We start from the raw sequence: 16881 nt of genomic DNA, 5'->3' as shown, positions 1-16881 counted from the left end.
CTTATTCTTATTCCCTGACACCGAGCCCTGAAAATGAGACAATGAATCAATAACTTTCTTTTTCATCCTTATTCACTTTTATTCCTGTGTATCTGTCTTTCTTTGTTTTGCACAGTTAATTTAATTCAAACTTTAATCACCTAATCACAAAAACAAGCCCATCAGCAGAACTGTCTTCACTTGTTTGCTTATTGATTTGAAGGTGCCGCAGTCTGCATTCCTCAAGTTCACAAGTTCACAAGAACATGCTCCTCTATCCTCCTCCTCCAGACTCCTATTTACCTCAAAGCAGAGGGCTGGATTATGCCCAATGAAGAAAGACTCAGCACTTGTGGGGGTGTTCTACTTCTTTGCGGGTGAGTTGACGGCTCTGGGGCCATTGCTGGGAAGCTCTAATACCGGATAAAAGTGGCTTGGACCAAATCGGAGGCAGAATTTTTTTTGCGTTTTTGCTGACTTGCTTGCCTTTGAGGTGCTCTTTGGGGGGGTACCGGGTGTTTGTGGGTGAGTTTTGGGGTCTGGGAGCACTGCTGGGACAGTCTAATCTTGATTGCATTTGCTTTCCAGGAAATCCGTGGTGGAAAACGAGAGTTATAACCTAGCTGCACAGCGCGTTTGGACCGAAGGCCGATAAATATTGTTAGTATGAGATTTTCCTTTTTGGCTGTTTGGGGGTGTTGTTCTTTTTTGCGGGTGGGTTGGCGGGTCTTGGGGCATTCCTGGGAAGGTCTAATACCGGATAGAAGAGGTTTGGACAAAATCCATGCAGAATTTTTTTTTGCTTTTTCTGACATTTTGCTCAATGTAGTGTTTTCACGGGCCTGTTTGGGGGGCTTCCTGGTGTTTGTGGGTGGGTTTCGGGGTCTGAGAGCACTGCTGGCTATGGATATTTTAGATTGCAAGAGGTTTGAAGCAAATCCATGGTGGCAGAGGGGAGTTAAGGGCCTAGCTGCAGAGCGCGCGCGGAGTGATTTTGGAAATTGCCAAGAAAATGACTAAGTCCCCATTTTTGTACTTTTGCTTTTTTGCTGTTTGGGGGTCTTCTACTAGTTTTCGCCTGTGTTGACGGCTCTGGGGGCATTGCTGGGAAGCTCTAATACCGGATAAAAGTGGCTTGGACCAAATCGGAGGCGGAAAATTGTTTGCGTTTTTGCTGACTTGCTTGCCATTGAGGTGCTCTTTGGGGGGGTTCCGGGTGTTTGTGGGTGAGTTTTGGGGTCTGGGAGCACTGCTGGGACAGTCTAATATTGATTGCATTTGCTTTTCAGGAAATCCGTGGTGGAAAACGGGAGTTATGACCTAGCTGCACAGCGCGTTTGGACCGAAGGCCGATAAATATTGTAAGTATGAGATTTTTCCTTTTTGGCTGTTTGGGGGTGTTGTGCTTTTTTGCGGGTGGGTTGGCGGGTCTTGAGGCATTCCTGGGAAGGTCTAATACCGGATAGAAGTGGTTTGGACAAAATCCATGCAGAATTTATTTTAGCTATTTCTGACATTTTGCTCAATGTAGCGTTTTCGGGGGCCTGTTTGGCGGGCTTCCTGGTGTTTGTGGGTGGGTTTCGGGGCCTGGGAGCCCTGCTGGCTATGGATACTTTAGATTGCAATAGGTTTGAAGCAAATCCATGGTGGCAGAGGGGAGTTAGGGCCTAGCTGCAGAGCGCGCGCGGAGTGATTTTGGAAATTGCCAAGAAAATGACTAAGTCCCCATTTTTGTACTTTTGCTTTTTGGCGGTTTGGGGGTCTTCTACTAGTTTTCGCCTGGGTTGACGGCTCCGGGGCCATTGCTGGGAAGCTCTAATACCGAATACAAGTGGTTTGGACCAAATCGGAGGCGGAACATTTTTTGCGTTTTTGCTGACTTGCTTGCCTTTGAGGTACTCTTTGGGGGGGTTCTGGGTGTTTGTGGGTGAGTTTTGGGGTCTGGGAGCACTGCTGGGACAGTCTAATCTTGATTGCATTTGCTTTTCAGGAAATCCGTGGTGGAAAACGGGAGTTATGACTTAGCTGCACAGCGCGTTTGGACCGAAGGCCGATAAATATTGTAAGTATGAGATTTTCCTTTTTGGCTGTTTGGGGGTGTTGTGCTTTTTTGCGGGTGGGTTGGTGGGTCTTGGGGCATTCCTGGGAAGGTCTAATACCGGATAGAAGTGGTTTGGACAAAATCCATAAGGAAAAAAGTTTTTGGCACTTTTTGCAACTTAGGGTTCGTTAGGGCTAGCCCTAGCAGCAGGATTGCATGTGTTTCGGGGTGTTCTAGATTTTTGCAACTGAGTTTTGGGGTCTTAGAGCACTCATGGGAATGTGTAATTTTGGTTGCAAGTCATTTGAAGAAAATCCATGGTGGGAAAGGGGGGATTTGGCATAGTTAAAGAAAGCCTTTGCCACTATTCTTAACTTAGGGCTCGTTAGGGTTAGCAGTATTTCTATTGCATGTGTTTGGGTGGGGGGGTTTTCGAGTCTTGGAACGATGCTGGCTATGGATACTTTTGCTTGCTTGCAAGTGGTTTGAATACAATCCACGGTGGGTAAGGGGGTTTTTGGGCCTACTTTTACTTTCAAAGTACGTTTTGTCACCAGTTTTCTGCTAGGCCTCGTTTTTTGAGATCTGATTGTGGGTCTTCTACATTTTTACGACTGGCTTTAGCAAGGCTCTGGGTGGGAGCACTGCTGGGAAGGTCTAATTTTGTTCTAAAACACAGTTTACAGTACACCTAGCTTGAGGGGAAAGATCCGCTAAATTAATTTGCCCATACTTATTTATCCTTCAAAAGGTGACTCAGACAGAGTACACACTTTCAAAAATATTGTACTGTCTATTAGGAAACTCAAAGTGTGACTTTTTGCACTACACAGTGTACATACCTTATATTTATTTATCAGTGGTGTTCTAATATCACTTCCTGTTTTTCGTTCAATAATTACAGGCCGGGTTTCAGTCTGTGCAATGGGGAAAAAAGGATGGAGTCAGGCTTCACATTAGCGAGCCTCAATTCAGCATCCGGCAGGCAGTGGACAGGGTGTCTTCTGGTCACCAACATTGATGGACGAAGCGTCAGCTGGAATGGAGGAGTGCCGCTAATAAGAGGAATTGTTTGCTGCATGCAACTTACTTACCAAATTCAACAGGACAACTACAACAACATACAGATACAGTATCCATTGTTTTCTTCTATGAGTGTGACTGCATTTCTTGGATCTCTCTCTGCTTCTAAATTGATCCCTACAGCCATTCCATAGGTTTTACTTCGGCTATTTTTTAAACCTAATTTAATGTAAGAAGTGTTTCTCTGAGTGCAGAGATAGGCAAGTGAAAAAGCTGCAGCCCTGTACTGTCGCATTCTATCATTCACGGTTGTCGAAAGTACTACTTACTTTTCAGTAACAATGCATGCAGTAGTGCATGCACTACCTTTATGTCACTTAAAAGATTTATGGTTAGCTTTGTACCCAAAGATTTCTTTATCTTCAATTATTGTTTGTCCATGCTGTGCTTTTTTTTTCTTCTCTCAACAAAACCTACCCAAAAAGAAACCCCCATTCCCATCCATTTTCCAAACCCTAACCCTCTTCCCCCGGGCTGTGTGGTTTTGATTGATGTGTGACTAAATAATATCAATAATTCCACACACTTGCTGGGGAGGATAAGGTCATAGCAACAGGCTGGTGAAGGAATCCGAGGATATATTCTAGACTTACTCAGCTTCAGTACTAATTCTTGTATTAGTAGCCAATGTCAAAGAAATTCAACGCAAGTACTAGTTATACTTTCAATACTTTACCATTTGTTAGGCTACATTGTGGCACTGTTCTAGTGTACTGTCACCTGCTATATTCTCTATCGTACCGTTGTAATGCTACAGTAAGGACAAACCAGGTTTCATTTTCTTTTTTTCCATAGGCATGCAACTGCCACTGTGTCACACCACTAGTACCACCGCAATGAGGAGGACATTTAATCCGCCCAGGATTGCCAACCTTAATCGCCATTTCCCGTGAAGCCAGCCCTGGGCCTAACCCTACTTTCAAACACAAATTACAGGTAAGATAAGTGTTTGGTGGGAGGTAGTATAATGGAGTATTAGGAGAGACGAGAGATTGACGGTATTACTACTAAAGTCCTAGGACTCTTGAATTCACTTACTCTGTGAGAGGCACTTAGTGTTGAAAACATTTAGCCATTTACACTTAAAGGAAGAAAATGACACAGACTTAAGTTTCAGGGACACAAACTTTCTGTTAAACCCCCACCCACCAGACTCAAAAGTAGTAAAAAACAGGTATGCTCAGATAAAGTTTCAAAAAGTATATTTTTGTAGCCCTAACAAGTAATCTCCCGCAAGACCCTCCCTAACCCCCCTAACCCCAACGATTGTCCTTCAAAAGTCCCAAAAACAACCCAACTCCCAATTCCCACCCCCCAAAAGTCTCTAAAAAGGGGCAAGGGACACTACGGCAGGCTGCTGTTCACTTTTGCGGCCAGGGCATCATACTCCTTGCGGAGGGTGGCATGGTCGGAGCGGAGGCACTCCACCAAGGTCTTATTCGTTCGGACCTCCTGCTCCAGGTAGGACACTCTGAGGGATAGGCGGTGCTGGCGTGCCTTGAAACGCCTGTGGGGGGAAGCTGCTGTCTTTGATGCTCGGCGGTGGCGGTTGGCTTTGGTAGCCCGGCTCCTTACCGCTGGAGCACTGCGCTGGCTGGCAGCCCGTGGGGGCACGGAGGAGGATGCAGCTGTCCCAGTGGATGTTGTACCGGTAGACTGCGTGTCCTCCTCCTCCAGGGCCACCAGCCGCCGATAGTCGGCGACAGTGGCATCCAGCCTCCGTTGCTGGGCCATTCGAGCTAGCTCCTTCCTTGATGGTCTGTTTGATTTGGAAGGAGCGACTATATGAAGAAAGAAAGACATAGTCTGTAACCAATGCTCCTTAAGATTAACACAAAATGATTGAGCAGAAAGTTGTGTCACAGTACAAGTTGCAAATTGAAAGCACAGGACATAACTATTGAGGACAGTATATATCTAACCTCCCACTTCTTCATCCTTGCTCTAACATTAGTGGGAGTTTAAGGAACAAATTCTACGAGCACTATGGACTTCCATTACAGTCGACTATGACAGCACACCAGTCTTATTCTTCTTCTCTCTTGTTTAGGAAAATTGGTACGTTATCTTGTGCAAGCCGGCATAATGCCAGCTCAGTGAACTTGCACCCGAGAAAAACAGACGAACACCATGATGAGTGAGACAGACTTGCGTTACTGTACCGGTCCAGTACATGCAGGTGGTGAAGCTCTTACTTTTCTATTACGGGTGGCACTGAGAATACTCTGTTAAAAAAGCTACTGCTTAATTAATTTAGCTTTCACCCTACAGTGCAAATGAGTACTAGAAAAGGAAAATGAAGAAGCTAAATAATCTGATTATCTATCACTTCACATGGGATGTATTTGATTACATATGGGATGACTTTAGGTGCTTTGCTTATTATTGAGTGAACAGTGATACACCCACACATGAATGACTTACTACTACTAAACTAAAGTTATTAAGAGAGGTAGGGAGTGTCCACCGTAAGAACCGGATATATGCTGTGCTTGCAGTTGCAATACAAACTACTGCTACTATTCATGGTAGTATTTTGACAAAATTACAACTTCTTTTCCTTGCCTTTCATACACTGGAACGGACGTGCAGGTGCGGTGTTACATGCTCTTCAAAGTAACACTTAGTTCTTCCAGTGACCGTCTACTCTCTCTAGATACACATATGTTATATAAGAGTATATGCTATCTAAGAGTCAGATAGTACCATGATCCAGGCATCCATCCATTCAAAGAATATGCACACATACAGTTTCTGTTTCACCCACCCAGGCTGTTTTCCTTCCACCCATCCTTGCTTCATCATTCACCCAGCCATGCACCATACCATATTCTTTCTTTCCCAGCCACCTCGGGAACCAAGCAAACACATATCATTCTTCTTTGCCAGTCATCATTAAATTTCTCGTCCTTCCACACTTACTTACACCCTTCTTTCGCTTTTCGTTCATCCCATCCATCAAGTTCATCTCAGATCTGATTGGGATTCTTCTCGCCAAAAACTACACAGCTAAGTCGAAGTACATTTAGAGGAGGCTACTACCTGGTTGATTTATAATACACCTGTGCAGATAGCGGGCGCAGGCTCCTTGCACTTGCTGGTGCGCCCCCTCCCAGAGCCCCAGATAGCACACTCTGCAGTCTTCAATCTCAATAAGTAAGGAATATATAGCTTACCTCTGCCCGCCACCACCGTGTGAACCCTCACAGGCACACTGGTGTCGTCCGGCACTTGCACCGCATCCTCCCCAGAACTGTTCCCCTCTTTCACCACCACCAGCTCCGCGCTGGCCCCGCCACCAGATGTTCCACCTACAAAGAACATTTAAGAATGTTAGACTACACCACTCACTACTATATATTATTTGGTCTAGGAATAAAGAAATGTTAAAAAAACAGCAAACAATGTAATAATTTGTGGCTGTCTACTCTAAAGTAAAAATGTCCCTTTTTCCAGGGAAGGCTGTTGTCTTGCTGCACTTTTTGGCACAACTGATGAATGCTTGCTTTTTATTTTTAACACGCACCACTTTTTCTCCTAACAGACAGAAGCTTGACTTCTAAGAACACGAGCAAGATCAAGTTCTAACCAGGTGAGAGCTCGGCTCGACCACAAGAAATGTGTCCAATTAATCGTCAGCACTAAGCACTTTTCCATTTTCAGTTAAACATTTACTTTTATGACAAACTTGATTTTAATAAATGTGTTTACTTTTAATAAAGCTTTTAAACTTAAATAGACTCTGTGGTTTTTGGTCCTACAGAATAGAGTGGCTGAGCTAAAGGTTTTGGAATTTTTGCAAGCATGAGTCCGTGCCTCTGACACTTCTTGACTCTGACTCCGTACTCTTGTCCTGCGTTGGATAATCTAATCATCATTGGGGATCAATCATCGGTGACTTTGGGAGCTAAATGACTCTGCCACACTATCTAGTCAGTAAGGAGATTGGGGGTTCAACTACAAAGTCTTTTATCACTGAAGTATGTGGAAAGTCTAACAGCGCCTAGTATAATTGATAAGCTAAGCAATGCATTATTTAGTGTCCATAGTTCTGTTTCTGCAGATTTGTCCCTGCAACAGTAGTAGAATGGATTGTCCTCCTATCCAAACCAAAAGTAAAGTAGTATCTTATTCTTTCTTGGGGGTCATTCACCTTTTTATTGTTGTCAATTGTCAAAGGATAAACATTTAGAAGACTTGAAAAGACATTATGGACAATCCCAGAGGACTGCACTCAGTGCATAGAGCTATTGCTGACTAGAATGGGAGTCCAATGGAATTGCCAAATGTGCAATCTTAGTTACCTACACAGACAGACTAATAAGAATAATCTAGTAATACCACAGGGAGTCATAGTCGAGGCAGGATAAGAATTTAGATCCAGTCTACAAGAAGATCAAAGACGATTTAGATAAAATCGAATGAGGAACGCTAGGAAAAAATAGGTACTCTATATTAAAATTAAAACTTACTGGGGCCAGCAAAGGAGCCCTCGCCTGCCCGATCCTGGCCTGCATCCTGTTGAACAGCACCCTCCTCCTCCTGTGTCCTCTTGCCCCTGGGGGGAGCTGATGTACAACATGAAAGAAAGAAAGACCAGAAAACATGGATGATATTTGTCAACCAAATCAAACATTTCAAAAGAACAATAACAAAATATTTTGGCGAAATAGCAAATAGACAACTATTCCACGGGATATATTGACCGATCTTATGTGGTCTACTACGTTATTAGTATTGCTTGATTTGCGAACTGTCGACTTGGAAAGTTCTTATGTAACTCACTAAACAAAGTACTAAAAAGGTTTGCCTAGGACTGGCAGGCAGCAGTCCGCAGCACGCGAAGTGACAGACAAAGTCCATCGTGATTGCAGATCAGGGACAACACTAAAGTTTCCTACTACATTAACCAGTCATTAAAATACTCAAACTATCAATCCACCACCACTATTTCTTCTTATCGCCATGTGTACAAAGGAAGGACTGGACTTGAATCTGTAGGGGCTGATTTAGAAGCCCCTTGCGGCTCTTTTGCTCCATTGTTGCATGACTTTTGTGACGCAGCGGCAGAACAAAAGAGGCGCCATGGTGCGGCGTATATTAACAACGTGACGCATATGGGAGATGCATCACGTTGTAAAGCCCTGCGCCATCAAGGGGCGTTCCGGCGCAAGGGAGGGCGTTCCTGCGCAGGAACGCATCCTAAAAGTGGCTGAGGGAAATCTACAAGATTACAATCAGTCACTTTGAGGACAATGATGCGTGACTCAAACCCTGCGCCTGCTTGAAGCAGACGTACGGCTTGACGCAGCATTGGGGAGATAGGGCACCCCAGAGCATTGATGGACCTGCGCCATCGTTGCGACGCAACTCCAGCAATGCGCCGCCTTTACGGCACAGATGCGTAACGCTTTGGTGAAGTTTTGGGCCCATGGTGCGCCGCATTGTAAATACGGCGCACCATGGGTGGTGGTGGCGTGGCGCACAATTACTGGCGCATCCCTGCTAATTAAAAATCTGACCCTTAGTGTCTAGCATTACGCAGTTCTTTAAACTACACTCATACATAATTTCACAGGCCAATGAAATGAACACAAAATCGAAAACAAATAAGCATCGTAGCAACACTACTGAGATGGAGAGCAGTGCACCTGAAATGCACAGAAGATTTTGAAATATAATTTACCTACAATGTAATCAGCAGCATTATTGCTCTTGGTAAAAAACAAAAAATTGCAATATAATAACACACAGCAGGAGAAAACAGAGTAGTAAAGAAATAGCTACTACTACTCACCAAGCCCGGGGATCTCAAGGCCGAGCAGGTCGAGCAGATCGCGTTCCCGGTCCAGGACATCCATCCAGCGGTGGGTGGCCTGGTTGTAGGTGCGCCGGACCCGAGAGCGGTGGTACATGGCCTGGCACACCTTCTCCCACCGCTTCCGGCGCTCCCGGATCCCGTACCCGCTACCGATCTTGCCGCCTGCCATGATGGTCCTGGGGAGGCGGCGCTGAACATAAAAAATTAGTGCGGGCACCTCATCCGGGCTGAAGATCTCCCAGGGTGCAACCTGCTCCCCCCTCAAACGCCCGCACGGGAGCCGGGCACGGGGTGCGGGACCCTTCCCCTTCTCGGGATGCTTCCCGGCTCCCTTTACCATGGTCTGGGCAGAAAGGAAGCTAAATAATAAAGAAAATAGAATAGGGAAGAGAAGAGAAGAAAAGAAAAGAGTTTAAAAAAGTAGTTTAAAATTAACCAAAAGTAGCAGAAAACACAAAAATATAGAGCTAGAAAAATAGAGGGATAGATAATAAGTAAAATAGATTTAAAAAAACTTCAAACAAGCAAAGGATGGCAGAGATTCAGAGAGGATACAAAAAGCATGCCCAGAACCATAGCAATGAATGAGAAACAAGATGGCTGCGCCCGTTCACGACCGCGTGGGTAAGTTCGCGTGAGATTTTCCTCGCGAACACACGCGAAATTGTACTAGCGAGCCGCACACTTTGCGAGATTACACATTGCGCCCGGAAACGGAAATACGTCATGCAAACAAGATGGCCACGCCCGTGAACGACCGCAAGGGTAACTTCGCGCCGTTGCGCTTCAAGCGGCATGCTAAAACGCACAAAACCTTGCGAACTAACACGCCGCAAAAAACAAATCGCATATTCGCACGAATTCGCGGCTTCCGAATTCGATCTCGCGCACGTTCGCGCCCCGCGAATCCCGCGAAATTACAGAAAAACGAGTTTTGCAAAACTGAAAGCAATCAGCCGGTGCAAAAGTTCAAACTCATCATTAGTAACCATTCCCTGTAGTGCTTCTTGACTGGGGCCCCTCCAGAGTTCAGTTGCTAGTTGCAACAATTGTATGACCCTGCTCTGACCCTCACAGCAGGCTCATAGAATAGCTACAAGTAGGCCACAAAGGTCCTGGAAAAAAAAATAGCACTGCAACAGAAAGCAAATTACAGATAAGGAAGCAGGTGCCAGACTGGAATCTTAAAACAGTGACACATTAATAAACCAACCCCAAATTAATTCATGTCAGTTGAAGCAGGGCAGGTGTGCTTGCTTTCCCCCCCCCCATAATCTACAGTGATGATGAACCAGAGGGTGGCATTGATGTACCAAAGGGTGGCATGGGTGAAACAGAGGGTGGCAGTGGTGAAACCGAGGGTGCTGGGAACCTGTGATGATGAACCAGACGTAGAAACAACATAGTCGCGACCGTTGCGAGCCGACAAGTAAGTTCGCAATTGCGAACTGGTACAAAACCCTCGCGAACTGGCAGAAACCCTTGCGAACACAAAAAAAAAATCCGCAAATTCGCGAGAATTCAAGGATTTTGCGGATTGCGAGTTCGCAAATTCGCAAAATTCACGAACGCCAGATTCGCAAAATTCGCCCATGCTTATCCCTTACCAATGTGCAAAGGTTGTCAGTATGTATGTACTATTGTAGATACCTATTCAGGATATTTGATTGCATCCCCTTACAAACGTGCTACCCGGATGAATACGCTTAAAACTTTAGATTTACTTATATTGTACAACGGAAATCCTTTACAAATTCAATCAGATAACAGCTCACACTTTAAAGGGAGAATGGTACAAGAATATTGTGCTCGACACAACATTGAGTGGATTTTTCATATTCCTTACTACCCACAAGCCGCAGGTTTCATTTAACGCATGAATGGCCTTTTGAAAGATCAATTGAGAAAACTGTCTGATGGTTCATTAGGTAACTGGAGAGACCATCTATGTGATGCCTTACAGAGTTTAAATAATCGCCCTTTAAATAACTCTGAAACACCCATTATGCGAATGTTGACTCCTTCAGTGAATGTTCAGCCCCATACGGCAGTGGCTACCATTGTCTATTTGGAAATGAGCCATGGCTCCACATAGAGCGACTCCTGAAGCTCCTGGTTTAGATCTGCATATTCTGAAGCAGCATTTTGTGAAACCAAGAGATATTGGGCCAGATGTAGGTAGGCTATTACCGGTCGGTAACGGCCGAATTCGGCCGTTACCGACCGGTAATAGACTTTTCCTATGTAGGAGGCTTTTTTACCGATTCGGTAAATAACGAATCGGTATTTACCGATTCGGTATTTACTGAATCATCTTTTACCGATTCAGTATTTACTAAATCGGTAAATGAGATGTAGGAAGCACTGTAAACAGTGCTTCTGGGTTTTAAGGATTCATTATTTACCGCCAACTATTAGTTGGTGGTAAATAACGAATTCCTATGTAAATGCAAATATGTGCATTTACACCTGTGCCATGTGATAGACATACATGCCCTTAGGGCATCTATGTGTGCCACAGGTGCACACCAGCACTATTCAGGGGTGCAACAGGGTGTCAAAGTGACACCCTGCCACCCTTGACTATTTCCCTATTTTACCGAATCGGTATTTACCGATTCGATAATTGACATTCATTCCTATGGGCCTCCAGGCCCATAGGAATGAATGGCAATTACCTTACCAAATCTTAACGATTCGGTAATGTTTACCGAATAATTACCTACATAGGATTTACCGATTCTAAAATATCGAATTGGTAAAATTCGGTATTTTAGAATCGGTAAAACCTGTTTACCTACATCTAGCCCATTCTCCTTATTGAATCTGGAATCGGTGTCCAAATACCAGCAGGACAGTTTTGTTTTAATCACCACACGCTCTGGATTAGCAATAAAAGGCATCCAGGTGTTGGGTGGCGTAATTGACTCTGATTATCAAGGTGAAATCAAAATTATTCTGTTGAACAGTGGTGATATGGATTTAACAGTCCAGCCCGGAGATCAAGTTGCCCAGTTAGTTATAATCCCAGTCTTTGGAGGTATGGTGAGAAAGGGGACTGTCCCAACCCTCCTAACTGTACGTGTAGAAGGAGGTTTTGGCTCAACTGACAAAAATCCAGGAGCCAGAGTGTGGGTTCAGTCACCCAACCAACCCTCTGAACAATCTGAAATAATCGCCACGGGCAGTGATAATACAATACTAGTCATGAAACCCGGACAGGAAAAATGGGACTGCGTCCCAGCTGATAAATGTTATCTTCGAGAATGAGTAATGCCTGTTTTTGACTGCTTTTCTTTAGGTCACTGTATGGACTGTCGCTGCAGGATGTGTCGTCGCTGGACTCCTTTCGGCATGGTACGCATGGGGCTGAGTTGGGCCGGGGAGATTCCGAAGCGAGACGATTGACCGGGAGCGCAGCATGAATTCAATCTTGACCGATAAACTGAACGTTTCGGAGAACCTTGCACATAAAGTGCTAAACAATTCCTATTTCTGCATGGCGAACATGAGAAGTGTCCCGGACATTTTGTCAACGTGTTTAGTGTCCGTTCCGACTCCTGCTGCTGTTCTGATGAACGCTTTCAATGTTACTGGCATTGACAAAAGTACTAACATTGAGAATGTGAAGAATCATTTCTCAGTCTACGATTACTGTAGATCTTGCACAGTGTTAATTGATTATAGTGGTTTTCAAACTTTCGTCATTTCCACTTACAACACGGAGGGTGATGTATGCTACACATTCATGTGTGATCCACAATTGATTGGCAAATGTGCACAAGCTAAATTAGAGAATGTTTCTGCACTTTCTCACCATATACAGATTTTGTGCTATAATCGCAAACTCAGCATGTGTTCTTCGGTTCATAATTCTACATCTTGTAAGAATGTAGTTCTTTCTATTAGTCATTATAGAAATGTCTTACTGCAAACCGGATGGCTCTTTTCATGTGGAAATACTTCATGATCCTTTATTCCAGCAAACATTTCTGATGGATCGTGTACTTTAACCACACTCAGTTTGATGATGTTTTCTTTATTCCCTTCTACTCATAGTCGACCTGTACGTGAGGCTCCTCAATTAGATGAACACTGTGAATCTAATTTGCATTTACTTTCTAAATCTGTATATATTAGTTTAGCTGCCTCAATTGTAGGTATTCCCGGACTTTCAATTTACAATTCTAGAGCCATTATTAAACTGGCTTGTCTTATGGTTAAGTCTATCAATCACACTTCAACTGCTTTATCAGAATTTTTATTAGATGCACAAGGTGAACGCCAAGATATTTTGCACAATAGAGCTGCTATTGATTATCTTTTGTTACAGCACGATCATGGATGCTCGGATTTTGAAGGTTTATGTTGTTTTTATCTTTCTGACTACCCTAAATCTATCCAGTCTCATATTAATGCCTTTCGAAATTTATCTTTAGAAGTTCGACAAAATTTAGATCACGGATGGTGGGATTGGCTCTTTGGGTGGTTACCTAATCTTAGTATGCTTCGTTCTATTTTGGGTGGTGCACTTTTAATAATCTGTTTCTGATTGCAATCTGCTGTTGCATTCAATGTGTGCCTAACCTTTTGAATATGTTTCGACCTGGTACTTCGACTAGATCTGTTAGTCATGTTTCTTATTATTCAAACAATGATTTACATTCTGTTTGATGTCACTATACATTCGACAGTGTTGGACAATGGTCAAGGGTGGAATGTAGTGACTGTGCCATTTATATTGTAGAATGGCCTGATTATGACAGTTGCCCACCACCATCTCAGTATATTCTGATCTAATATGGTGATGTGTAGGCCTGCATAGTATGAATAAGCTACAAAGTAGGGCTTGATTATGCCTTTTCTGTTTCCAACTTTATGTTGCTTCGTGGTAGTGCTTGCCTATTGGCTTTGGCATACTCTTATGCCGTCTTGCATACTAATTTCACTCATTTATGGGAGTAGTGGCCTATGCTTAAGCGACTCCATTTTCTAAGCTGTCGTCATCTTCTGAGCCTTTCTAGGTGAGAAGCCATGTTATGCTTTTCACTTGTTTTGTGCACCTCGTATGCTGGTAGAAATCGGTTCTTGTCAAAGGAATGTGCTCACTCAGTTCCGGAGTCATAACAGCCGCTTGGCCAGCCGATGCTGTGGTACGGAATCTGATGGGAAAAGGAGGCGCGTCTCACGGGAGCCTCATTCTACGTTTCCACTTGTACTAAAGGGGGCATCTAGGTCTCAACCACTGGTAGTTCATCACAGCACAGACGTGTAGCTGTGACGGTGGAGCAGAATCCTGATGCGGCTGGAGAAACGGACTCCCCTCTGGCAAAGTGGAAACGGGATTTGTAGATATTTGGTAAGGTGTAAGCATGGGCGAATTTTGCGAATTCGCGATCCGCTAATTTGCGGATTTGCGAATTCGCGATCCGCAAAATTTGCGAATTTGTGCGAATTTGCGGATTTTTGTTTTTTTGCGTGTTCGCGGGGGTTTTTGCGTGTTCGCGGGGTTTTTTGCGTGTTCGCGGGGATTTTTGCGTCTTCGCGAGCCGCTTGCATAGCGAAGTTACCCATGCAGTCGTTTATGGGAGAGGGAGAGAGAGATAGATAGATAGATAGATAGATAGATAGATAGATAGATAGATAGATAGATAGATAGATAGATAGATAGATAGAAAGAGAGAGAAAGAGAGGGAAAGGGAGAGGGAGAGAGAGAACGAGAGAAAGAAAGAGAGGCCGGATCTCTGAAGGGCCAGATTCCTGAGTTGCCCCTACAGAACATACAGCTTTTTATTTTTAGCAAAATGCATATGAAAATTGTGCTGTAAAGGTCTCTTTTAGTTTAACCCCTCCTGACAACTCAAAATGGGTGTATTTGCCATTCTCTCCCTTCTTCCTGTTTTTTATATCTGTAAGTGCTTCCTGATGAGGTTTAATTCCTTGGACAGGTGCCTCGTTGCCTACTTGTAAGTATTCTGTGACCCTGCTTCAAGGGTCAGAGCAGGGTCAGAGAATAGTTGCAAGTAGGCAACGAGGCGCCAGGAAGCAATTAGCAGCAGGTGTCCAAGTTGAAGTTAATTTGTTTGTAACTCTTTTGTAAAAGGTTACAAAGAAATTAGGTTCAACTTTTGCACCTGCTGCTGTAACCCTTGCTTGGCTGAAAATTCGTCCCCGCTGATTCACGGATTTTACCGCGATTTCGCGAGATTCGCGGATCGCGAAATCGCGGAAAATCCGCAAATTCGCCCGCGAAACGGATTTTACGCCCACCCTTAGTGAGGTGTTCCACTAATTCTTATATTCCTACTGTTCTTGCCTAACTATCCTCTTTTATTTTCAGGTTCTATACATTTATATACATATAAGTTCTATATATGTTTTACTAATTGCGTTTAGCAATTCCTTAGGTGCTAATATGAAGAAGGCCTATCCTGACATAGTAGTGATTCTTTTTCATCCTATCATTGTGTAATAAAAGAAACCCCAGAGCATATAATTATTTGTCTGTATTCTTTGTGAAGGGAGAACAGGCTCCTTTTGAACCAAATGCTTATAGAATGATGGGGGAATTCCCTTCTAATGGGTAATTGCCGATTCGGAAGGTTGTCTGGCCCTTAGCGGAGAGCGAAATTCTAATTCTTCCACCCCCCCAAGTCTTGCTGGAGAGGTATGTGTTGTAGTCCTACCTGGGTGAGTATTCTGTGGTCAGAGAGGAGCGGTTAATTGCCTCTTGCATAGCACCTGTCACCAGGAGGCTTGTGGTTGTTGTTTGCGAGCCTCTCAGCGAGTACTATAAAAGCTTTCTTAATGTTAGTGTTCCTTTCTTGGGTAAGTATTTTGAAGTATTGTGTCCTTTTGGGTCCCAAGAGGGGATAAGGTCATATGTCCTGATTATTGGTTGGCAGAATTTTCAAGCCATTACAGGTCACCATTCCATACTCCAACCGTGAGATAACTATGGATCTGGTTTTAGACTGAATGTCGTTAGAAGGCAAGAATGGCTTGATTTTGCTTAATGTGTTGAGCTGATGATTGGCTCCCCTTATAGTTGCACTGATGTGATCTTGCATATTCAGGTATTTGTCCAGAGATATGCTTAAAGATCTTGCAGAGTCAACAAAATGAGGGGTATAGCTGAGCACTTTAAGTTGTTTGAGCCAGTCTTGAGTGGATGCAGAGTGATTGTGGGAGGCAATCTTGAGAGTATTTAGCAAAAGATGATTATGAGTTAACCACTGTTGAGTTTTTAGCAGCGCACTGTTTAGAGTTTTTCTGTCATCTGGTGAAGAGATTTTCAAATACAATTTAGTGTCATCAGCATAGATATGGTATTGAATGTTAGAGCAGTTCAGAATTTCAGAGAGTGGTTCCATGAAAAGGTTAAAAAGCATGGGCGAAAGTGTGGAACCTTGAAGCACTAAAATTGCAACCGGGGTACTGGTTGCAAGGGAGTGGTTGACTTTGATTCTTTGTGTTCTGTTTCGTAGGAGTGAGGCAAACTAATTTAAAAAAGGACCTGACAGCCCCATCCTTTTTTGAAGACGAACAATCAGGTTTTCATGTTTGACCATTTCAAACGGCTGGGCGGCAGCAGCGGCGATCCTGGGCTTAAAGTGAGGGGTAGGCTCCCTCAGTGCTCGGGCGTACAAAAATAAAGGCAGTATGGGGGGTGGGCACCCGCCAGGGCTCTCCTAACTGGGGTGGGCACCTTTTAAGTTTAGATCCACAAATAAAGCGGAACTGCGGAGTAGACACCCGCTCAATTCAAACACACAATCAACGGGCATAATGCAGGGTAGGCTCCTGCCTTTAGATAGCGAAGTAAGCGGGGTGGGCACCCGCACTGCCATTAAGAAAGGCAGACATGAGGGGTAGGCTCCCTCAGTAACAGGGCAATATGAAATAAAGTGCTTCCCAGGCCCTAGGGGAGAAGGAAACCCCAGTTCAGCAGAGCAAC

Source organism: Lissotriton vulgaris, chromosome 2_1, assembly GCF_964263255.1.
Source record: "Lissotriton vulgaris chromosome 2_1, aLisVul1.2, whole genome shotgun sequence".
Classification (NCBI taxonomy): domain Eukaryota; kingdom Metazoa; phylum Chordata; class Amphibia; order Caudata; family Salamandridae; genus Lissotriton; species Lissotriton vulgaris.
This window is presented reverse-complemented; position numbering follows the sequence as displayed.